This window comes from Canis aureus, chromosome 37 (genome assembly GCF_053574225.1).
Source record: "Canis aureus isolate CA01 chromosome 37, VMU_Caureus_v.1.0, whole genome shotgun sequence".
NCBI lineage: Eukaryota > Metazoa > Chordata > Mammalia > Carnivora > Canidae > Canis > Canis aureus.
The window spans coordinates 9,503,397-9,527,993 of record NC_135647.1 but is presented as its reverse complement, the minus strand read 5'-3'; the positions used below and the strand labels follow the sequence as shown (position 1 = coordinate 9,527,993).

The 24,597-nt window shown below is 40.2% G+C and overlaps 1 protein-coding gene and 1 long non-coding RNA gene across 3 annotated transcripts in view; one reads left to right on the top strand and one right to left on the bottom strand.

The window, feature by feature from the left end:
- The window catches only part of RNF144B (ring finger protein 144B), a 169,347-nt gene that overhangs the window by 71,058 nt on the left and 73,692 nt on the right, over positions 1-24,597 (top strand). The window contains exon 1 of one of the 2 annotated variants that reach the window (XM_077886225.1): positions 23,751-23,859. The exons of the other annotated variant lie outside the window; for it this stretch is intronic. The gene's annotated coding sequence lies outside the window, so the exon portion shown is untranslated. Of the gene's footprint in view, positions 1-23,750; positions 23,860-24,597 lie in introns of those variants that run through there. 2 annotated transcript variants of the gene reach the window in all.
- LOC144306716 (uncharacterized) lies at positions 9,567-24,500 on the bottom strand. The gene is made up of 3 exons (XR_013373816.1): positions 24,360-24,500; positions 13,424-13,585; positions 9,567-11,289 (listed from the first exon to the last, which is right to left on the bottom strand). It is a non-coding gene; the product is annotated as an uncharacterized LOC144306716 (long non-coding RNA).

Here is a 24,597-nt window from a genome sequence, read left to right as displayed (position 1 = left end):
GTAAATGAATTATGTCGTTAGCATTGCCTCTTACAGAGTGTTTGAAGGGAATAAAAAGGAGTTTTTCTTTACCTTAAGAAGCAAACTCTAAGGTTTAGTTTGGGTTAAAAATATAAAAAGTTAAGTTTGATAATTTATTATTTGAGAGGCTAATTGACTTATAATGGAAAAGTAACATATTGCAGACATTCAAAGAAGATGCCTTTGAACCAGATCTAGTTTGGCCACTTGTTCCAGTTTGCTGGGACTGTGTGGTTTTCTGGGACACAGAGATTTCGGCGCTAAAACAGGGAAAGTCCTGGGCACACTTGGGCCAAGTTGATTACTAGCTTGTTGGCCTGACCCGGTGCCTGTTCTTACCTTCTCAGGGACTTGTCTGAGAATGTACATTGAAGCTCATTGATCCACTGAAAGCTCCAAATAAAATTCACTCTCAGCCGTTCCCATCATAATTGTAACAATAGTGTTTGTAAGTATTCCAGGGTTTATAATCCCTCTCCTAATGAAAACATGGAATCAAAGGAAATACAGATGTGTATGCCCCATTGTGATGTCTCACCTGGGGATGAGTGTTTAAGGAAGAGATGTCCCTTCTTACCTAAGGCAAATTCTACTCTTGGACTCATGGCTGGCTCCTTCCCATCTTCTTGGTGACCTTGTACTGTAATCTATCCTACCGTCCTTGTCCTCCTCAGTATCTTCTCTTACATTTGCTCTTGACCATGCATTAAAAAAAAGTATTTGATGAATTCCACATCTATCTCTAAGTGCCAATTTATTTGTCTCCTCTTTATAATCAGATTTCTTGACTATGCTATCATAGTTGAGCATCTGCAAGCAATCATCTCCTCCACTTTCTGATATTTTTCCTGTTGATGTCAACATTAACTTCTAATGTCATGGATCCAGCGGACCCATTTGGTCTTTACCTTGCTTAAACTTTTACCAGCATTTGGTTCTGTAGTCTTCTCTTGGCTTCTGGAGCTTTTTCTTACTGTGGCTTTCATGTACTGCATTCACTTGGTCCCTTGGTTTTCCTCCACTTTTCTGGATGTTTTTTCTTTTATTATCCCTTTCTCCTGTATTCATTAGTGCTCCCAAGGGGTTAGGTTCTAAGTCCTCATCATCTCAAACTTGAATTACTCTTTAGGTTATGCCATTCCAATCCATGGCCTCAATACCATAGATAAAGACTGCTTCTACATCAATGTTTTCATATATCCCTTGTCAAAGAGCCTACTAGATGTTTTCACTTGTACATTCCACCTTGAATGTGCTGAAATATGAACTTGACTTTATATACCCAATTGCTCTTATCAGAAACATGGAAGTCAGCCCTGAGTTCTTGAACTCCCAGATCTCTAACATCCTACTAATCCCCTAGTTCTGTCAATTCTATTTCTTTCTTTCTTCTTCTTTTTTAAAGATTTATGTATTTATTTTCAGAGAGAGAGAGAGAGAACAAGCATGAGTGGGAGGGGCAGAGGGAGAGAGGATCCCAAGCAGACTCTGTGCTGAGCTGGGAGCCCAATGTGGGGCTTAATCCCAGGACCCTGAGGTTATGACCTGAGCTGAAACCAAGAGTCAGAGGCTCAACCAACTGTACCATCCAGGCGCTCCAATTCTTTTCTTTTCTTTTCTTCTTCTCCTTCCCCTTCCCCTTCCCCTTCCCCTCCTCCTCCTCCTCCTCCCCCTCCTTCTTCTTCTTCTTCTTCTTCTTCTTCTTCTTCTTCTTCTTCTCCTTCTCCTTCTCCTTCTCCTTCTTCTTCTTTCTTCTTCTTCTTCTTCTGACTAGATTTCTATTTATTTATTCATGGGAGACACATAGAGAGAGGCAGAGACACAGGCAGAGGGAGAAGCAAGCTCCTCGCAGGGAGCCCGATGTGAGACTCCATCCCTGGACTGGGGTCAGGCCATGAGCTGAAGGCAGATGCTCAACCGCTGAGCCACCCAGGCATCTCTCTATTTCTTAATAATGGTGAAGCTGTTTACTTTTCTCCAACTGCATTGCAACTGCTAGTCTCATTTCTCACCTGGACTACTGAAACATTCTTACCTAGAAGCACCTGTATTAAATCTTTCTTGTGTTCAACATATTTCTACACTACAGTCAGGGTGATCGTTAAAAAAAACAAAGATCTGGTGATATCAAGCTGCTTACAAGGGCTTTCCATGGGTTTTTAGTTCAACTTTTAAGCTTACAAATTCTTTCTCAATCATCTAGTCTACCTCTTCACCTTAATCTCAAAGCAGTCTTCCTCAATTTCTCAATAATCCAGCCTCATTGAATTCTATAAATTCTTCAAATACACCATGTATTTCTGCCCCCTGCCCTTTAAACATGCAGTTTTCTCTGCCTTGAAACTCTTTTTTTTTTTTTTTTTTTTTTTTTTTTTTACTATTTATTTCCTGAGTCCTATTCATCTGGGTCTCAGCTTAAATGCCATTTCCATAGGGAGGTCTCTTTTCACCACATGGACCAGGATCTCAACCCTCGCTTCACAGTAGAATCACCGGGGACATGTTAAAATATCAGTGATCCAATTTACCTGTGCTGAAGTGGGGTATGAATCAGAATCACCTAGAGGGCTTGTTAAAACCAGCAGGAAACTCTGCTGCTGCTGGTATGAGGACCACACTTGGAAACCATTGCTCCAGATTAGAATAAATTCTCTCCAGCAAAGTGCTTCTGTAGTATCTCTGCATCGCTTAGCATGGCACTCTTTTGCTTTATTACCACTTCTAACAAAATGATCTTTTCTACTTGAAAAACAATCTTTTCTTTGTGAAGTCAGGCACCTTGGCTTTCTGGTTTATCTTTGTATCCCTTGGTTCTAGCACTGTGCCTGGCACACAAGGATTTATTCCATATTTGTTAAATGAATGAAAAGGCTGTGTTTGGGTACAAGGTGGTATCTAAATTATCTATGATTCAATTAAGGCAATAATAATATAGAGATAGCTGAAGTTTGCCCCCTATGATCTATCTTTAACTTGTTTCAAGTTTGTTTTTTTGTAAGTATTCATTCCAAATTTTTTTTTTTAATTTTATTTATTTATGATAGTCACATAGAGAGAGAGAGAGAGAGGCAGAGACATAGGCAGAGGGAGAAGCAGGCTCCATGCACCGGGAGCCTGATGTGGGATTCGATCCGGGGTTTCCAGGATCGCGCCCTGGGCCAAAGGTAGGCGCCAAACCACTGCGCCACCCAGGGATCCCTGTAAGTATTCATTCCAAATCCTGTTAAGGGCTTTGCCTTCAACAGCCCTATATTCTAATTCACCTTCTCACCATTACCACTACCTGCAACATACATAAGAAACAACAAGTCTTCTTTATCCATTCATCTTTCGATGGATGTGGTTTATGTATACAATGGAATATTACTCAGCCATTAGAAATGACAAATACCCACCATTTGCTTCGAGGTGGATGGAACTGGAGGGTATTATGCTGAGTGAAATAAGACAATCGGAGAAGGACAAACATTATATGGTCTCATTCATTTGGGGAATATAAAAATAATGAAAAGGAATAAAGGGGAAAGGAGAAAAAATGAGTGGGAAATATCAGAAAGGGAGACAGAACATGAAAGACTCTTAACTCTGGGAAACGAACTAGGGGTGGTGGAAGGGAGGTGGGCGGGGGGTGGGGGCGACTGGGTGGTGGGCACTGAGGTGGGCACTTGACGAGATGAGCACTGGGTGTTATTCTGTATGTCGACAAATTGAACACCAATAAAAAATAAATTTATTATGTAAAAAAATAAGGCATTGGAATTAACAAAAAAAAAAAAAAAAAGAAACAAGTCAATATATCCTGGCTGATTGGGGTGCAAAACAATTTCATGAATATCTCACACTTAAATGTGGTGTGTACATGTCTGTGCTCACATGTTTCAGTGTATGGTAGTATATATTTTAGAACTGTCTTAGAGTAGAAGAGAATCAAAGAAAATGAGGAAATGTGCATTTGGTAGAGCTCCATTGCCAAATAATGTAGTTCTCTAGGACTAACCAAGCAGAGACTTTCTTTAGCCCTAGTAGAGTTATAGAAATGATATTTGGGGGGATGTTCTGAACTGGATTAAAATCTTTTTATTGCCTGCACAGTATCTTGAATTTTCTATTTCTTGAGTCAAAGACAAGCATAAATCATAATTTATATTTACAAAATACCGTATGCTTATTTATCATTTATTGAATATTTACTATATGAAGCATAATCCTAGAAATGAAAGACACACTTTCTGCCTTCATTCAGTTTAGTATGGGAGACATGCAAGTAAGTTGATGCTTAAAATATGGTAGAGTAAGTGCTGTGGTAGAGTTTGTAAAGACTTCCTTGGAATAGCCAAGTCCCCCTCCCAGACAAGTGGGGATCTATTGTCTTTCATTTCAGTAAGGGTATTAGCCTGGGGGTTGGGGAACTTATTGCAAGGTATCTCTTGTCTGTAGGTCATACCTTGGGGTACATACTGACTTCTTATATGCAGACTTATTTAAAGAAATACCAGGTAAAGAGGTTTATCAGACTGTTCATAGGAATTCATGCATGAGATTCACAGAACCACGCACGCTAGGAAATCTGCAACATTTTATTTTAGTTTTAAAGATTTTATTTATTCATGAGAGACACACAGAGAGGCAGAGACATAGGCAGAGGGAGAAGCAGGCTCACTTGTGGAGAGCACAGTTCAGGACCCTGGGATCACAACCTGAGCCAAAGTCAAATGCTCAACCACTGAGTCAGCCAGGTGCCCCTGTGCAACATTTTATGTATGTATGTGACTCTTCTGAGGGGAGAGCTCATTATCCCAGTCTCAAAGGGGCCTATGATTTCCACAAGGACTAGAACCATTTCTCTAAGATGTAAGCTGATGGAGAAGATGAATTGATAAAGAAATGATCCTTTGGGAGTGCTTGGCTGGCTCAGTGGGTGGAGCATGTGACTCTTGATCTCAGGGTTGTGAATTTGAGCCCCCACTGGGTATAGAGATTACTTGAAAAAAAAAAGTGATCTTGTAGAGTTGCTACAGGGATTTCCCTAGGATTTTACCCATGAATATAGAAGTTGTCTGCGATAGATGATACATTAAAAAGTATTTTTAAATGAAGCCATATTTTGCATTTACTAGTGTTTCAGTAAAAAAAACTTGATTGGATTATTTTATAAACTAAAAAGTTTAAGGAAAACATTTTTCTGTATTCATAAGTTTCATATGTAAACTTCCTATTGAGATACCCAGGGTGATGCCATTTCTGCCACCATGACTACTGCTCCAATGAATTCCACTAAGGGTTATCATTTAATTTGTATTTACTATGGGCCATAGGCTTTAGATATGTTTTCCTGATTTTCACAATTACACATGGCAGTCATTTTCTGCATTTGATAGGTGAGGCGATCAAGGCTCAAAGAAGTTAGGAAACTTACTCTAGACAAGACAGCTTGTATTCAGTAGAGGCAAGATTGGCAGATTCAAAGTCTATGTTCTTTTTATACCATTATGCTGACTTTCTTTATGATAATGCGGTTTAATCAAGGTGTTTCTGATTTTTAATAACTGAAATAAATTGGAATTAGCTTTAACAAAAAAAGGAAAATTTGCTCTAAGGACAAAGGTTGTCTTGAGAAAACTCAAAGATAGGAATGCAGGTGGCTTCCGGAGGGAACTGGAACTGAGAACTGAAAACCATTATTCTCTTTCTTTCTTGTCTTACCTCCTCCCTTGCACATCTATCTGCTTTATTGTCCTTTTTCTGGATTTTTCTGTAGCTCATATAGATGGTAGAATATTATGGTTGCTGCATGGCTTTATCCAAGCAGAGATTAGCTGTCCCTAAATCCAAATTCCAAATTGCTGGTGGAGAAAATCTGATTGGCTCTACTGCAGACAGACATCCATTCTGGGTCCAATCAGAATTACATCGTCTGAACATGGCTGCCATGAGATTTGAAGGCAACATCCTTTGAAGGCAACTCGTAGGAATGTCTGACTCTTGTCTTTTCTCACTCATCTGGTTTGACTGTAGCCCATTCTGGGGAATCCAGTTATTACATGGAGAAGTCTAAGGGTCCTTCTACTCCCTACCCTAGGTTTGACCCATGATTATAGCTCTTTGAAGAGAAAACAAGTCTATTACAGACTTGGCCGATATGTTGTCACGTCAGTGGTTTCCCTTTGGAAGAACATCATATCATCATCCCTTTAATCTTACTCCTTATAGCTTAATTGCCTTTATACATGTGCACACACACACACACACACACAGGAGTACATTTACAGTATCTGCTCAGAAGCAACCACCTGCCTTCTTGGAGCTCAATTCTTGCCCTGAGGCTATAATAGCAACAACCCACTGACTCTCTTTGCCAATGTAAAGTGAATAAACCCTCTCCTAATCTGTTGTCCTTACTATCTCTTTATGATAACGTTGAGAGCCCTTTCCCCTATAGTCACTACTTAGACATGCTTCTGTTTACTTCCATTGGGCACAGGCGGGAAGAATAGATTCACCTAGGGCTTTTCAGAACAAATGGTCACCAACTCCTTTCCCAATTGAAGGAGTATCTAAGGAAGGATGTCAAACATCATCACCAGTTATATACATGTATACTTTCTATATTCTTCTGCAGCAGTAAAGAGAAAGAAACTCAAGGGGAAAATTTTTTTGTATATTTTTTATTGGAGTTTGATTTGCCAACATATAGTGTAACACCCAGTGCTCATCCCATCAAGTGCCCCCCTCAGTGCCTGTCATCCAGTCACCCCATTCCCCTGCCCACCTCCCCTTCCATTACCCTTTGTTCGTTTCCCAGAGTTAGGAGTCTCTCATGTTCTGTCTCCCTCTCTGATATTTCCCACTCATTTTCTTTCCTTTCCCCTATAATCCCTTTCACTATTTCTTATATTCCTCAAGGGGAAAAATGTATTGTTAAATTTTTTGGTAGGCGGCCCAAACTTAAGAATATTAAGAGTTCCAAAAGTTTGTTTGCAGGTCCGTTGTTTAGAACTTGAAACTCATTTTACTATGGAAACAATATTATACTTGGCAGTTTAGGTTTCTAGCCCAACCATAAATGACCATTTGGTCTACAATAGAGCTGAAATGCTAATTATTATCTTGTGCTCATAAAATTGGAGTCTGGACTCTTTTGTGTCTAAAGCCCTGAATTCATTAGTTTTCTGAATACTCATTCCCTTGAACTTCTCTAAAGTTTGCTATTTTTTTCTGGAACTTTCATTTTCTCTCACTCTGAAGAAGGTAGAGAGAAAGCCTCGAGGTGTGCAGGTGAATGATAGGGGGGGGCTCTGAGTGTTGAAAGGTACAGCTGTGCTAGAAGGGTAGGTAGTAGGATAGAGAGTAGTTAGAGTTTGATATCCTTAGTGACTTCCCTAGGAGAGGTAAGAGAGTGTGGGGAGGAGGACCAAGGGGAGAGGGGAAGAATGACTGGCTGTAACATTTCATAAATAGGTATTGTTATTGGTTATTCAGAGCCTGTGTGTAAAGGATTAACTATTTTTTCTTGTATGCAGTTCTTTCATTTGCTTTTTTCCCCCTCAATTAGCCTGCAGCAGATTAATAATGAATTTTATAGCATTGCCCATTTGTTTAGCTGAGTCCCTGAACTTACTTACCTCCCTGGGGTGAAGCATCACGATCGCACAGAAGTTTCGGTAGGTAACGGGAAGGTGTGTGTTGGGCTCTAATTGCATGGTTGTGTTGTGTAATCGCAACATGTAATCGCAACATCGCCTTCATGGAGATCCTGCATAAATGTTTTTAGTAGATGATTTCATCCCCTTTTCTGACTTGGACCTGGACAACTTTACATTCTCAGCAAGCAGATGGACAACAAGGTTGAAATAGGATCATGTACGGAAATAGTCTTTGAGTCATACACTTTGACTGTTCACTCTTCCAGGAAATTTGCCTCTTCCTTCTTGCAGGAGCCAATGCTGAGAATGGAGGTACTCGGAGTTGTTGGACTCTTCTTCCCAGTGTACATTTTATATTTTTCCTCTCAATTTAAGATTGGGCTTTCGCTGAGATAGGAGTATCATCTAATTTGTTTTGGCAAAACACCTGGCCTTTTGCCCTAAGTAGATGGTTAAAAATAGAATTAAAATGTTTTACATCAGCCTTCTATTTTTGGCCTCCTTACAAAAAAAAAGGTCCTGATTGGAGGTCAAGGGGGAGCTTGATGACTTTACTATGACTTTACTTTGGGAGGCAGGAGCGTGCTAACAGAATGTCACTTGACCTGGTTCTTAGGTCCTAGTCTGTGTTGTGCCAGGAACTGCCTTTTTGACCCCAGGGAAGTCTGCTCATTTTCCAGCGCCTGGTTTCTCCATCTGGAAAAGGGGAATGACAAAAGCGGCGAGAGGCTGTTGTGAGTGTTCAGTGAGCTGGTGTGTGTGAGAGCATCAGATGTAGTAACATGGCTGGAATAACAGATTTAAATTCATTTTCAGAGGTTGGAATGATCCTTCCTCTATAACAAACTAGTTTACAATGAGCCTGCACTTGTTCACTTACAAATTTGTTCATTTGTTTGTTTATTTATTTATTCATTCATTCATTCATTCATTCCAAACCAAGAGTACAATACTCATGCAGGAAAGGAAACTCCTCTGTCATTTCAGCCTCGTTTGCATTTTTGAGCACAGCATCTATAAAGCACGGTGTAATTCGGGTTGTGGTGTAGACCACAGTGTTTGCCTCCTGCCCACTTGGAGCGTTTATTATCATGTTTTCTGGTGAGAGGCATAAGTCGATGCAATATCAGAGGAACATCTTGCACAGTCTGAACTGGTGTACAGAAACCACGAGCACGAAGTGGGCAGGAGGCCACGCAAGTTCACCATGTTCTTGTCAGCTCTGATTTGTGCTCCCCCTGCTCCAGTGTTGGTAGCCAGAGGCAGGGACCAAAACACCTGTGCTGCCTCAGGACCTGTGCAGGAGTGTGTGTAACAGTGAAAGGTTGGCAGCTTTGTGCATGTGTGTTTTGTTTCCCAGGATTTAAGCAACAACATCATACTAAGGAGCACCCTGACAAGTGTTGTCTCTGTTGATCAAAGATAATATGCTTTTGGACTAGTGAGGAGGAGAGCTTTCAGCCCAAGTGTGCGCATGGGGTCATGAGAAAGGAAGACAGATACTTGATGGGGTTGGGGAGGCTCTATCTAATGCCAGTAGGATGGTCTAGGAGCCCGACTCTAAAGTTTCTATCATTTGTCTTGATTTATTTTCTCTCCCCTTTACATAGGGAGGTGAAGGAGTCATCCTTCTTCACCCTGTTTCTCAGTTTGCTGTGTTCATGTTTCCCACACCTGGATGGCTTATCTCTAGTCACAGATGCTTCTTAGGGCAGTCATAAAAGCGCCTCTTGCCTTCAGATAAAATCTGGAAGTTTTAACGTATTACTAATGAGCCTCACTGGATTTAAGAAAGCACTGGGTGTGAATAACTATTGGGAATAAAGTTAGAGGTGGTGCTCTATGATGATCTGCTTTTATTATAGCTTGAAAGTTTATAAGTGAGTATTTAAAAAAAAACAGATTTATTTATTTATTTATTTATTTATTTATTCATTCATTCACGAGAGACACACAGAGAGAGGCAGAGACATAGGCAGAGGGAGAAGTGGGACTGGATCCCAGGGCCCCAGGATCATGACCTGAGCCAAAGGCAGATGCTCAACCGCTGAGCCACCCAGGTACCCCTAAGTGAGTTGTTTTATTTTTATTTTTTATTTATTTTTAGTTTTTAGTGAGTCGTTTTAAAGTTGAGGTTTTTTTGTTTTTGTTTTTTGTTGGAATGCCTTAGCTGGGGAAATGTTTTCTGCTTTCAGTACAACTTATCTTCTGTCCCTCTCTTTAGATTTGCTCACGTGGTTCCTTTCATCCAGCTTCCTCTCTGTGGCTTCCCATACTTCTTGCCCAGACTCTCCTTGTGCTGCAGGGCAGGGCTCACAGAGCTCCTTCCTGGGTCCATGTGGCACTGTTCTGACCCGCATACACATCTGACTTTTCCTACATCATGTGAAATGTTGTGTGTTTTATTTATTTTTGTACTGCCAACACCTAATAATGAATGGAGTAGGTAATAGGAGCCTAATAAATGTTTGCTGAGTGAGTTCCGTCACTCAGAGTAAGAGCACCATGCTGACGATGGAAGACCATTGATGGAGGAGGCCATCTAGTCTTATGGGGGAGGAGGCAGGTGGATGCAGAGAGGGTGTGTCCCCTTGAGTGACATTTTGGAGCATGGGGAGCTGTTCATCAGGGGAAAACGGTGGGGAGAATAGCATGGGAACATGGAGAGCCAGAGGAGAAACTTGGAGTGCCTGAAAAGAGTTCCATATGGCTGGCACTTAGATGCAAAGTGAAGAGGGCCGAAGGGGGATCTGAAAAGGGAGGGCAGGTCATAGGTTACTTTGAATTTTGTGCCAAATAAAAAAAATCATTTGGGTGGGATTGGATCTCGTGAGGTCATTTGATTAGCTCAGGTATTATTTCATTAATTTTATGTAACGATTACTTCACAGGAAATGAGTGGGCGTATTGGTCCGTGTTTGAAATAAAAGTTTGCTGGAATCACAAACCGGACTTAGAGGTAAAAATGTGAGGGTCATAGTTTAACCCTAAATGGTCTGTATCATGAGACAGCTTTGTAGCCGAATCTGTACTCTTATGAGCCTTTTTCTGATATATCAGCTACTAAACATTTAAAAATGTGATCACTGTAGATATTTTTCTACAGTGACTACTTCTGTGAAGATACAAGGTAATATATACAAAATAATTAGTACAAAGTATCTTGCCTGGCACCCAGTAGGTGCTCAACAGTATAATCTGTTTCTCCCCCAAACTGGCCAGACCTAAGGAAGCTTCTACTTTATGAACTTTTAGGAGAAACTGTAAAAAAAAAAAAAAAAAAAAAAAAAAGCAACAACACCCTGGCCCTAAGTGTGTATTTGTTGAAATATCCGTTAATTCTTTGGTAAGAATTTGGAATTTCCTTGGTGATTTAAACAAGATTTCCTCTATCAAATGTGCTCATTGTGAGAGTCTTAGATCACCAGTGAGCACAGACTCTTCAAAGCCTTGGTGGGACTACCTGTTTTAGCAGTTGCTCCCATTTAAAAATAGTTCCAGCTCCTGGCACTTCAAGGTTTCAGGGAATCAGGCAGAGGCACTCTGGATATGCAAGAATATGTTTTTCTCTTGGATTTGTAGGTGGGCAGCAGGTTTACCTGATGTCTATCAGTGCTGACAAATGCTGAGGAGGAAATCAGATGGCAAATTAGAAAACGAAAACTTGAACTAGGTGTTTTCTAGGTACCATCCAGGAGTATTGCATGCCTTTCGTTTGTTTTGATTAAATTCCAAGGTGATACAATCATCCGGCTGTTAAAAATAATTAAGTGTCTTGTTTTCTACTTAGAAGTGTAATGGTTCCAGATTTGCAAGTCAGAATGCTTTTGCAGCGGGACACTGGGACACTGGAACACAACCCTTGTTCCTGGGATTGAGCCTTTCGGTGAACAGGGCAGTTTATCAGGTGACATCACCGAGACACCTTTCAGGGAGCATTTCTTTGGAGATGTGAGATTTTCTAAACCCCAATTACTAGAAATAATAGGATTACCAATCCACTTGGACAAAAACAAAGCAAAGCCATACCAAATATAAAATGTAGAGATGTTTAAGATCACATTTCCTAAGTATATATTCCAGTTAAATTGGAAATCTATAATAAAAATATGACACCCCCCCCAAATGCCCCTGGAAACTAAGAAATGGTCTCCCAGATAAACCTTTGATCAGAGAGGAAATAAAAAAGAAATGGTACATTCTTTAGAAAGCAGTAAAAATGATACTTCATACCCCAGTTTTTAGGGCATAGTATATCCCAAAACTTTCCTCAAAGGAAAGCTTGTAACAGTAAATAAATAAATAACATACACATGTTATATATTTATATTATATATTATATACATATTTATATTTCCTTCAAAAAGAAGAAAAGATGCTGATAAAGTTAAAAGTTAGAATTAATGGACTAGAGGATAAAAAAAGCAGAAAGATTAACTAAGACAAAAAATTAGAAAAAGTAAAAATATTCAAGATGAGGAATGAAGAAACACAACCACAGAAGCAGGAGAGTCTGAAAGAATTATACATCAAAACTGTAAAACTCTATAGAAACAAATTTGAAAATTTAGAAGGAACGGACAATTTTTTACACAAAATGTCCTGTTGTCCCATCTCAGCATTGGTTCTGGACTTTATTATTTTAATGTGCACTAAAATGAGATGAGATGGTAGTCCTCTTAGGTTATCAGGTTGTGCTATGATCTCTAATAGTGTGTGTGATATGTGTATTGTGAGGAATGTTTTTACTTTAAGAGGCTTAAGTATGATCCTGTATTCCAACCCTTCCCCCCCCTCCAATTCTCTCCAAATGCAAGTTAGCTTACACTTCCTTTAAAGAACAGCATGTAGAGCTCCTGCCTAAGAAAATGAAACACATTCCTGTATTGGTGGCTAAGGACCACTAACTCCTCCCAGTCCTGCTGGTGGTGGGAGAGTTTCATGAAAAATTGAGTCCTGAATTTCTATTTCCTAAGGAAGATGGTGATGACTGTATAATTGACACATCTACTGAAGCAACATCCCTATCTACTTTAAAAGTTTGTAATTATTTTAAGAATGCTTTGCCCAAAGGTCATGATTTAGCACCTGCAGCCACAGAAGGTGTCATTAAATTTTATTCTGTGAAGCATGACTTTTCATTTAGATCAAATGGCTCTTCCAAATCTATTCTGCACATTTTCAACTTTAAGTCAGCTTATGCACACCTTAAAAAGTGAGGTCATTGCTGTTGATCTGTTGGCAGAAGATGAGTTAACACATAGATTATGCTAGTTTCATGTAAATGTTACCAGATGCTTCAAAAAGAAAGTCAATTAAAATTTTAACCTAAATGGTGTAATTATTTTCATAGAATTCAGAAAAGCTTTTAGAAAAATCATTCCTCTGAAGTTTAAATATTTAATATTACTGTGGATTCTATTATAAATTTGTTTAAAAGTTTACCATCAAAAAATGAAATATATATATATTTGTGTGTGTGTATGTGTGTATATGTATATATATATATAATTTTTTTTTTTTTGGATTTTAGAAAGCAAGGTGGAGAGGCAGAGGGAGAGAGAGAGAGAGAATCTTAAGCAACTTCATGCCTGTGGTGGAGCCCAATGCAGGGCTCCATCTCACAACCGTGAAATCATGACCCTGAGATCATGTCCTGAGCTGAAATCAAGAGTTGGGATTCTTAACCAACTGAACTATCCAGGTGCCCCTGAAATTTATATATTTTTAACAACTCTGTTGCGGTAAGATTTACTTACCAGAAATTTTACCCATTTTAAGTGCACAGTTGGAAGACTTTCAGTAAACTTCTGCAATCATGCAAACAGCACTGCCATTCAGTTTTAGGCTGCCTCTAGTCACCGACCGCAAAAGCTGCCTGGTGCCCCTTTGGAGTCAATCCCCACATTCACATTCAGCCCCTGGAAAGTAATGAAAATTATTTATTTTTCAGTGAGAACACGAATAAGGATTTTGGTGACGCACAATATCAAAGAATACACAGTGGAATTACTAGAATAAGAAATCCGTGGAATATAAGTGTGCACATATAATTGCACATAGAAATCATTATTTCTTTCAAACAAGCTTCAGTGAAAATAGAAATAACAGCCACATTTTACAAATATTTTTCTTGATACACTAAGTTGGTGAACGACATTTTTGTGATGGAGGTGACGTTGAATATGGATGGAAGTCCTTTGGCACGCAGTTTGTTTTTTGTCCTTGCATCCCATTATCAATCAGATTTTATAAATATTTTGAGTCTTTGAAGAATTGCTTTGTAAATCATCTAGCGGATAGTATTGACCATTTTTTGCAAAGGGGTCCTCTAAATTTGGGTTGTATTTTGTTTGAGTCCAGTTAGAAATTTTTAATCAAAGTATTAGTTAATGGAGCAAGAAAAACAAATATTCAGGCTTTGAAGTTTTACAAATTGTAATTATGGAAAACAAAGCTTGCAAACAGGAAAAATATGGCAAATTCACCTTGCCATATTTTTAACGTTAAGATAAACCAAAAAAAAAAAAAAAAGGATAAACCAAAATAAAGTTTAAAAAATGTTTTAATGAATACAAACATGTCATTTTATTCATTTAAAGTTTTATTTCTGAAAAAGTAGAATTTATCCTTATAAGGTAGGAACTGAGCAAGTAAATGATAAGAATTCAAATACAGTATACAGAATTCAATTTTGAAATTTTATAGTTCCACTTGGAATATCTGGACTGTGGAAAGAGTCTTTTGATAGAAATACTATTTTTAATTGGATATACTTCTGTTTTCCTCAATAACTCAAAATAGATAGAATTTTAGAAGGTCTGTGATTTCAAGATATCTAACTTTGATGATACAGTAAAAAGCATCACAAATAGAATTCACTTAATGAATTTTCTTGTATAAATATTTCTCAAAGAAAGGTATTAAAAGGAAAAAATACAGTGTCTTTTAAAATACTTTGGCTTAAATATTTACACGCCTCAATATAAATATAAAAATTAAGAATCTACTCCATGTAGTAGAATTTTCTCTGAGCTTACTAGGTATTTGAGCACTGAAGAGAAAGTATCTTTTCAATTAAAAATATTATGCTCTACATAAAAGAGTTAATCAAAGGGTTCAATAATTTCAAATGTATTAAATATGAAATGTGCCTTTGAAGAAAAGTGCAGGAATTTTTATTTAAAAAATAAGATTATATTGAAAATATAACATCTTTCATAAAAATAGCAACAACTCAGTAACACAATAATTAAGTACTTGAATATGCACCAAGAATAATTCCCCTTGCCATATTTTTAATGTTAAGATAAACCAAAATAAAGTTTAAAAACAGTTTTAATGAATACAAGCATGTCGTTTTATTCATTTAGAGTTTTATTTCTGAAAACAGTTTTTGAATCAAACCATTCAGTCCAGTCCAGTTTGCAGACCAATGTATTTGTCTGCAAACCAACTATTTTGTGAATCCCCTATATATTTTAAAAGTTATTTGATTTTATTAGCATCTTTTTTCATTCTCAGAGTGTCCTCGTTTGGGCAATTTTATGGTCATTATGTCTTTAAGAGTCGGATGATTACTTTGTTATTTCAAATTTTCTAGGTCATAGAAAAAAGATAAGCACCTCCCCAATTCACTTTATGAAGCCAGCGTACCATTAATACCAGTATAAGATAATACAACAGGGTCAAGAAGGTATTATTCCAGGATATATATTTGGTTCAATATGAGAAAATCCAGCCACCGAATCCATTATGTAAAAAATTTAAAAGTAACATGATCATATTGGTAGTTGCTGAGAAAACATTTAGTATAGTTCAGTACCAAACCTAATAAAACTCCTACAGAGGAATAGAAGGAAACTATTTAGACATAAAGACTATTTGTGAAAAATCTAACAACAACTTTATTTTATATGGTGAAATACTAAAACCAGTTAAATAAGGATCTAGATTAGAATGTCTGACCAGCATTTTTATTTATCATTATGTGTAATGTTGTAGGAAATGCAATGAGATAACAAATTATATTGCTGATATATTTACTGGAATGGAAGAGATTAAAAAAAATTTTTCTGGTAGCTGAGATGACTGTATATACACCCCCGAATCAAGACTAAATTAGAAACAGAACAGCCACTCTAGTGGAATTAATAAACTATTTGGGGAGAAGGCTGGATGTGAGATAAATGTAGAAATTGAAAGTTTTTCTCTAAGCAGTGAATTCTGAGAAATGGAGGAATTGTTCCCTTAAATAATAAAACCATAAAATATACATAATATTTAAATTTCCCACAGTTCAAAACTAGAATAGCTACATGGGTTTTTAAAAATTGGATAAAATGATCATAAAGTTTTATATTGATAAATACCCTATTGAAGTTAAGTATGAAATATAGCAATATTATAGACCACTATAATCAAGATGGTGTTGGCTTAGCAATTGACAAGTAGACCATTGGAACAGAGTAGATTTAGAAATATATCATTCAGGTCATTGGGAAACCTTTTTAATCAAGACTGGAAGCCCCAGATTAATATCCAAAATATATAAAGTACTCTTTAAGTCATCACCAAAAAAACAAGTTCCAATTAAAAAATGGGCAGAGGACCTGAATAGACATTTTTCCAAAGAAGCCATACAGATGACCAACAGTCCCATGGAAAGATTCTCAATGTCATTCACCATCAGGGAAATGCAAATCAAAATCACAATGATCTCATTCACACCACTCAGAAAAAGACAAGAAATAACAAGTGTTGGTGAGGATGTGGAGAAAAGGGAACCCTTGTGCACTGTTGATGGGGTTGTGAATTGGTGCAGCCACTGTGGAAAATAATATGGAGGTTCCTTAAAAAATTAAAAATAGAAATACCATACAGTCCAGTAAACCCACTTCTGGGTATTTATCTGAAGAAAATAAAAACGTTAACTTGAAAAGATGTGCACCCCTAGCATTATTTACAATAGCCAATATATGGAAGTAACCTGAGTGTCCATTAGTAGATGAGTGGGTAAGGAAAAGGTGGTATATACACAATGGAATGGTACTCAGCCATAATAAAGAACAAGATCTTGCCATTTGCAGCAACAACATGGATGGATCTAGAGAGCATAATGTTAAGGGAAAGAAGTCAGAGAAAGACAAATACCATATGATTTCACTTATATGTAAAATCTAAAAAACAACTAATGAACAAACAACTGCAGAATCTTTTTTTTTTTTAAGATTTTATTTATTTATTCATGAGAGACACACAGAGAGAGGCAGAGACATAGGCAGAGGGAGGAGCAGACTCCCTATGAGATCCTGATGTGGGACTTGAGATCACAACCTGAGCCAAAAGACGCTCAACTGCTGAACCACCCAGGCGCCCTAAAGCCCCAGATTGTTAAATATAGAGAACAAATTGGTGGTTTCCAGAGCAGGGTCAGTTGGGTGAGGGTGAACAAAGTAGATAAAGGGGATTAAGAACTACAAACTTCCAGTTATAAAGTCAGTAAGTCACAGGGATGAACAGTACAGCATAGGGAACCTAGTCAATGATACTGCAATAACATTGTGCGGGGGCTGAGGGTAACTGCATTTACTGTGGTGGGCATTCTGTAATGGAATTGTCAAGTCACTATGTTGTACACCTGAAAGTAAGATATGTCACCTGTACTTTAATTAATTTAAAAAAGACTGGAATCCCCAGAAGCTAGATAAGAAAAGGGAGGCATATCTGAATATATACCATCAAAAACCATTTTGTCTAAGTAGTAACAAAATAAATCAAGGCATCAGCTTCATTTGGAAGAAGCGTTTGTAAAACATATTTCAGGCAATGTGTAATATAAAAGACCTCTTACGAACAGGAAAAATATAAATGATTCTAAAACAAAATGGACAAAGAATATGAATAGGTAATTCACAGATGTGAGATAAATGATGTGTGTGTGCACATGTGTGCACATGTGGTGTGCTTAAGTGAGCAGAGAGAAAAATGCTTACAAGACACCATAGGCTGTTATCTTTAGCATGTGGTCAGTGAGGGGCTGATGAGAGTAGGAAGTGAAAAACATGCTGTGACACACTTCTGACCACTGAGGAAGACAGACAACAAGAATAATTTGAATAATTTGAGCGCTCCCTAGGTGCCATAGTTGAGGAAGAAAGAGAAAGCTGAGTTAGAAGTGGAAAGAATAGAGAGGACTCTGGGCAGTAAATTATTTTTTCACTCCTGGCCTTATGAGATGTTGATTACTTGTAACTAGTGGCACAGTGACTTCCTCGAGATAGGTATAGTTGAGTGGGTCAGGCATAATATGAGTTTAAAAATTATTGGGAGGTCCTTGGAAAAGGCATTTTGCAAAGACATGTCACATGACTGCAATCCTTGCTTATTTAAGCTGATCTTCATATGCTTCCTAATCTATGATTGCTCTCCAGAGGCCGAGGGGAATGAGAAGGATCTACTTAAGGAACGAACAATGATTTGTAAGAAAGATCTTTCAGATTCCATTCTTTTTTTTTTTTTTTAAAGATTTTATTTATTAATGAGAGAGAGAGAGAGAGAGAGAGGCAGAGACACAGGCAGAGGGAGAAGCAGGCTCCATGCAAGGAGCCCGATGTGGGACTCGATCCTGGGTCTCCAGGATCACGTCCTGGGCGGAAGACAGGCACTAAACTGCTGGGCCACCCGGGGATCCCCCAGATTCCATTCTGTTGACAATGCAGACATTGTTGCACGGAGTCTCTGGTTTTTGCTAAAGTTGTTAATAAAAGAAAAGTCCTTGAGCTGCTCTTCCTGAGGACCACACTGCGGCATGGTGCTGAGGAAGGTCTGGACGACTTCAGGTGTAAGGTGGTAGATGTGGAAAGGAAATAAGCTTCCCACGAGTAGGGGAGATTTTTTTCTCTTGGAGGATACAGAAGAAGATCCCTCCCTCTCAAGGTAACTGCATTTCTCAATCCAGCATTCATCTAGCTGTGGCTTCCACGCCCTTAGTTTGGTTTCTTTGATCTGTTGCAGACAATAATATTTGTTAGTTCTATCTGGCTTCTGGTTTCACTGGGGACTTTATGATTCATTATTTTGTAGGAAGAGAAGAGGGGGCAACCAGTTGCTACAGTATCTGGGATGATGACTTATGGGAACGTTGTTTAGGGATTTTTTTTTCATTGTCTGATACGTAGGAATTTGGAGATGTTAAGTGGAGAATCTTTTTTTTTTTTTTTTTTGTTAAAGACTTATTTGACAGCATGGGGGAGGGGAGAGGGACAAGCAAGCTCCCTGCTGAGCAGGGAGGAGGACATGGGGCTCTATTCCAGGACCCTGAGATCATGACCTGAGCCAAAGTCAGTTGCTTAACAGACTGAACCACCCAGGTGCCCCTCTCGTGGAGAATCTTAAGTCAGGGCTGATGCAGTCATTTTTTCTGTAGTTCGGTGATGAACAATAATTCTGAATCCCATTTTCTTATTGGCCTATAACCCTAGCTGGCTAGTGGTGTTATATAAGGAATGTTCAGAGTCTTGAACAACTGAATCCTTTGGAGTCTTTTTCTTTTGTAAGCTCTCCATCTGGAGTCACGATGGGTTCTTGTGTGGCATCATGGCAATGACGGCCTGAGAGGATTCTGGTCAAGTTTTTCTTGTTGGAGCTCAGCAGGTTTTGACTTGCTCTGTGAGATGTTCAGATGCTCTTGTATGGTTGAAATAGAACCAAATGACATACTTCCAGCTTTTTGAAAACCTTGTTATCAAGTCTCAGGTAACTGGATGACTGTCAAGTCATCCTGAACATATCCCTTGAATAGTTTCTATCACATTATTTTTGTGATGTTCTTAAGTCTTATTTTGTATTGTGTCTGACTCTTTTTTAAAAAAGATTTATTTATTTATTTATTTATTTATTTATTTATTTATTCATTCATTCATTCATTCATTCATTCATTCATTCATGAGAGACAGAGAGAGAGAGGCAGGCTCCCTACCGGGAGCCCAATGCGGGATTGGATTCCAGACCCAGGGATCATGACCTGAGCCTAAGGCAGATGCTCAACCACTGAGCCACCCAGGTGCCCTATATTGTGTCTTACTCCTAGTTTTATGCTTAATACGCTCAATAAATGTTGACTGAATGTATAAATGAGCACCATTAGATGCACCAGAAAAATGCAAATGGAGTTATAGCTGTTTGGAAAGCAGAAATGACCAAATTGGCATTGGCAGAGCTGGCGACCTTTGCCTTACATCTTTTCCTGTGGACAGAATTGCACTTTATTGCAGAAGCTGGTTTCCCAATACTTGTGTTCTTTTGTCTGGTTTTTGAAACTGAGCAAATCTTTTTCTTTAATTTAGGTTTTAGTGCGGGATGTAATTAAGATGTCACATCTAAGGTATGTGTTACTAATTTACCGACTCAGGTATATTAGAGGAGTAATTTCAACTGCATAAGAATGCATCTTGATTTTTCTTTATATTAAAGAGAGCAATGTTGACGAGAAGAAACTCCACTTGATTCACTTCTTATGTAGGACCTCAGTGCATTTTATAACACACACCTATTAGATACTACATGTAATAGGTATATATTATGTAGCATCTTATACATATTGAGAAAGCTAGTAATTCTATTCTATATTTGTTTTTAGCCTCCTTACGTAGGGAAAACTCTGAGCAAGCTTTGGATTTACTCTGGGTTTGCTTTTTTATGATTTTTGGTATATCGCAAGGTAATGGAATTCCTGTTACAGTTTGGATTACTTACTGTTAATGTGAAGATTTTGTTTGCCTTTTCTTTAGGAAGGTCTGTAATTCAGATTGGGAGATGACTCTCTATGATGAATATCCACATGACTACAGTCTCAGGTGGACAGTTTGTAATATCATGTCTGTTATTGCTCAGACAAAATACTGTTCTAGATGATAGTGGCTGGATTTTACTTCTCAGTCTGAGATATCAAATGTTACATTCAATTTGGCAGCCTAAAAGAAGCAGTTCCTCCTTAGGCATATTTTGGGGGCTTCTCTTTCACCTACCCTTTAAATACTGGGGTTCCTTTGCGTTCTCTTTGCTTGCTGCCTTCCTCCCTCCCTCCCTTCCTTTCTTCCTTTCTTTTTCTCTAAGTAGGCTCCATGCCCAGCGTGGAGTCCAACCCAGGGCTTGAACTCACCACCCCAAGATCAAGACCCGTGCTGAGATCAAGACTCAGATGCTTAACTGACTGAGTCACTCAGGTGTCCCTGGATTCTTTTTTCCGATTCCTTTCTTTTCGCTTCTCATTTCCTTTACTTAGATGAATAACATTGACCGAATTCTTACTGCATCTCAGGACAGGGCCGTGCTGTACAGCTGAGCAGGTTGTGTGCTGCACAATTTCAGGAGGTGACGTTCACTGGCCCACCGTAAAGACTTGTGTAGTGTCATTAGGCACTGTGCTTGATACTTTACAAACCCCTTGTTGACCCTCACAACAGCCAATGCGATGAATATCATCATTCCTATTTCATAGATGAGAAAACTGAGTTTTGGGTATGTTAAAACTTGTTCAAGCTTACACAGTAATGAGTGGGCAGTAAAGTTTGTATGGGTCCAAAGCCTTTGCTTCTCTCTACAGTGTGCTACCTTTTGTGGGTGATCTCAGCTCTTGGTGAGCTCATCTGTGACCACTACTTCAAGGTTGCTGATTACTAAAAGACTCTCCACCTTCTGTTGATGGCCTATGAGACAAGTCTTCCAGTATGTCCCAGAGGCACCTCAGATTCTGAAGGATTCAGATGGAATCATCATTTTCTGTATGACTGCTCCTCCTCTGTTTGCACTCTCATTTCTTGGCACCAGCAGCCTGGGCTCTTCTCTCGCCCAGCCTCCACATCAAATTGGATACCAGGTCCCTCCTCTCACTTCTGTTTCTCAAACATCTCTCCACTCATCCCCTTCCTTTCTAGGCCAATGGTCACTATATTGGCTCAGGCCCTCATTCTTTGATTCTGAATGCATGTGCTCTGACTTAGGACAAGGACTACCTAGGTGCTTACAGGGGCTGTTGCAGCTGGCTCACCTCTCTCCACCTTCCCCACGTGGCTGCTTGAAGACTCAGCTTTGAATCACTTTCTCAGGGAAGCCTTTCTTGATTGTTTTCACCAACCCCTTTCCACAGCTCTTCTGTGTACTCCCAGAGAGCATCATGTTTATCATTTCACTCACCATAGTACCCTACTCCTTGATTTTCTTGTCTGACTCCTTCCCTGGACTGAGAGCTCTTTCAGGACAGGAACCAGATCCAATTTATCTTTGTCTTTCTAGCATCTAACAGCTTGTCTGGGAAGAGATCAATAAATGATTGAGGGGCACCTGCGTGGCTCAGTTGGTTAAGCGTCTGCCTTCGGCTCAGGTCGTGATTCCCGGGGTCCTGGGATTGAGCCCCTCATTCCTAGTTATTTTATTCCAGATCTGAAAGAGTTGTTCTATGTGTTTAGTTAATCCTGTTAAAATGTTAATGTACTTTTTATTAACTTACATAGTGAAAATAATCCATGCTGATGTTATTTAGTTACCCAGTTTTCCCCCCTTTCTTTCTGCCATTTGCAACAGCAGGCGGCATGATCATTGCTTAACATATGTTTTCAGGGGAGCAGCTTCTTCCCTTATCCTGTTGACAAAAGATTATAACTTAATTGCATGATAATTTAGAAAGTGGATTCTGTGTTGAACTTTGGTCTACAGTGCCAAAGTTTTGCATTGAACTAATGAATAAACTAACCTTTTAGAAGGGGCTTTGTTTATCTTTCCTAATGCCTCTCCATCGACAGTGGCCACTACAGTAAGAAAATACCTTGAGGTTGATTATCTTATTTATTTTTATTTGTTTTTTAAAAGAGTTTATTTGAGAGAGAGAATGAGTAGGGGAAGAGGCAGAAGGAAAAGCAGATTCCTCACTGAGCAGGGAGCCCGAAGTGGGGCTTGATCCCAGGATCCCAGGATTGTGTCCTGAGCTGAAGGCAGATGCTTAACTGAGCCCCCCAGGCACCTGAAAGTTGATTATCTTAGCGCCTAACTACCGCTAAATTTGGAGCTAGACCATCCGTGGGGTGGTCATTAACGTGTACCTTTTCACCTAATACAATTCAGGTCTCATTCCAGTTCTGCCCCTCTCTGGTTCCGGCCAACCATTTCAAACTCCCTGGCCATCAGGTTCCTTGTCTTCAAAATTAGGCATTTCGACTAAACTTGCCAGAACAACTTTTCAGCCTCAAATGTCCTCTGATAGATACTATTACTTTGGGTCCCTCCCTACTGTGTGCTCTCTGTCTTATTTTCCTTGCCTTCCTTCTCTTCCTCCCCCAGTAATGGACTGGTCTGGGCCTGTCCTACCATCATGTAGGTACGCTGTTTTCTTCAAGCGCATGGCTTTGACCTGTAGGTTTTCTTGAACAGGGAGGGCTGAGAAGCAGTTTCCTTATGTTGTCTGGAGTGGTACCCACTGCCCCTGCTTCACTGGCACGCTCAGATCTCTTCCACAACAGACAGGTGGGCCCGTTCCTTTTAGGAAGCACACTCCTGGCTGCCTTTGCAAAAGTAGAGTGAGGTTGCCCAGCAGGTACAGAAAGATTCCTGTATCACAGCAGGGACATTTCTAAATTGCAAGGGTTCAACAGATTAGGGACTGTGATTGTGACATGGGGAGGGGAGGAGGGGTGGTGGCAGGTGTGAGGAGTGAGTAGGTATATCATGTTTTAAACACACAAGTTAAGTGTCAGAGATTTTGTGGTGAGGAGGGCACATCATAGCATACCCTACAGCTTCTGGATTGTTGTGTTACCTTCTCTTCAACCAGATCCAACCTGCCTGCCAGGTCACAGTGGGTTCCCACATCCAATCTGTTGCTAAAGCACTTCAAGCAAAATCACTGTGTCATCAAGGTGTGCCTTTATTTTAGGAGGTAAGCGAAGACCGTCCTGCTCTGAATTGCCTGTGTTCTCATTTAATCAGGAGACGCAAAAGGACAAATCAGGGACAGGGTGTTTCCGATGAGATGTGTGGCTGGGAAATGTTTCTATAAAAACAATTGTGCTGCCAGGGTGGGAAGGCAGGTTGGGGATCCCAAGTAAAAGAGAGATTTTCGAAGAGCCGGGAAGGAGGGAGAGAGGGAAGGAGTCCTAGCGGGAACAAGGGCGGATGAGCCACAAGCTTGCAAGGCCAAGAGGTGAAATGTCCTGGTCTGGGTGGGGTGAAGGGCATTGAAGGGTTGCCAGCCAGGCACCCTGCCCCGGATTTCTGCAGCGGTAGTCCCAGGAGGGGGTGGGGGTAGAGAGAGAGACCAAGAAGGAGAAGAGGGGAGGAGGAGAGAGAGGAGGGGGAGCAGGAGAAGGAAAGAGGAAGTGGGGAGAGGACAGGAGAGGGAGAAAGAAGGGGAGGGAGAGAGGAGGAGAAGCAGGAGAGGGAGGGGGAGAGGGAGAGAGCGGGGAGAAGGAGAGAGGGAGAGAGAGGAGGAGAGGGAGAAAGAAGGAGAGGGAGGGGAGAGAGGAGAGGGAGAGAGGAGGAGGAAGAGGAGGAGAGGGAGAGATAGGAGGAGGAGAGAGAGAGGAGGGGGAGAGAGGAGGAGGGGGAGGGGAGGGCGAGGGGCCGCGAGCGGTGCAGCGAGCGCAGGGGTCCAGCCTGCGGGCGGGGCGGGGCGGGGCGGGGCGGGGGTCAAGGGCCCCTCACCTGCTCTCCAAGTGCGACCCAGATGCGAAGTAGGAAGTGCCGCGCCTGCGCTTCCTGTATAAGTAAGCGCGCGGCTCGCAGCGCTCCTGCTGCTCGGGGCTGGCGAGCTGCGCCCCACGCTCCGGGCGCTCGGGCCGGCGGGCGGCGGGCGGCGGGCGGCCCCGCTCCTCCTCCGGCGCGGCTCCCGCCCCTCCTCCCCTCCCCTCCCCTCCCCTCCCCGCCCCCTCCCCTCCTCCCC